Below are 836 nucleotides of genomic sequence, written 5' to 3' on the forward strand. Positions count from 1 at the left end.
GGGGGTCACCGCCTCCACCACCACTGGGAGGGCGGGCTGCGGGCGGGGCTGCGACGGGAGCCGCCGAGGGAAGTGGCGAGGTCGGGGGGCGGTGGGCGGCGAAGTCGCCGTCCGTCGGTACGAGCAGCTGGGCACTGGGGTGTTTGGCAGCGCTCCGAAGCCATGCCCGAAATCGCAGAATCACTTCGCTGAAGTCGGAAAAGACCTCTGAGATCATCGAGTCCAACGTGTGACCGAACACCACCCTGTCAACTACACCATGGCACTTAAGTGCCACGTCCAGTCGTTTCTTGAACACCTCCAGGGACCGTGACTCCACCACCTCCCTAGGCAGCCCGTTCCAATGTTTAACAGCCCTTTCCGTGAAGAAATTCCTCCTGATGTCCAACCTGGACCTCCCCTGGTGCACCTTCTGGCTATGTCCTCTCATCCTGTCACTGGGAGAAGAGACCGACCCTCACCTGGCTACACCCTTCTTTCAGGTAGCTGTAGAGTGGAATAAGGTCACCTCTGAGCCTCCTTTTCTCTGGGCTAAAGAATCCCAGCTCCCTGAGTACTGATAATAAATGATGGAGAGCAGCTTAGTAAGCTCTTCTGCCAGCTCCCTCAGCTCCAGCTCCCCTGGATGAATCCCATCCAGTCCCATAAACTTGTGAGTGTCCAAATGCGCTTCAGGAACTGCTTAGGACCCTAAATTCACCCACAGCAAGGGTAACAAAGACCTGGCCATTCAGCATGCTGCATGTTCTGATCACTTTGTGGTCAGAAATGGAACTGGCTATGGTGCAAACTCGGTGGGCAGCCAAGGTCAACAGAATGGTCAATGGAAAATGAAT

The sequence above is a fragment of the Chiroxiphia lanceolata genome, chromosome 1 (assembly GCF_009829145.1).
Source record: "Chiroxiphia lanceolata isolate bChiLan1 chromosome 1, bChiLan1.pri, whole genome shotgun sequence".
NCBI classification, from domain to species: domain Eukaryota; kingdom Metazoa; phylum Chordata; class Aves; order Passeriformes; family Pipridae; genus Chiroxiphia; species Chiroxiphia lanceolata.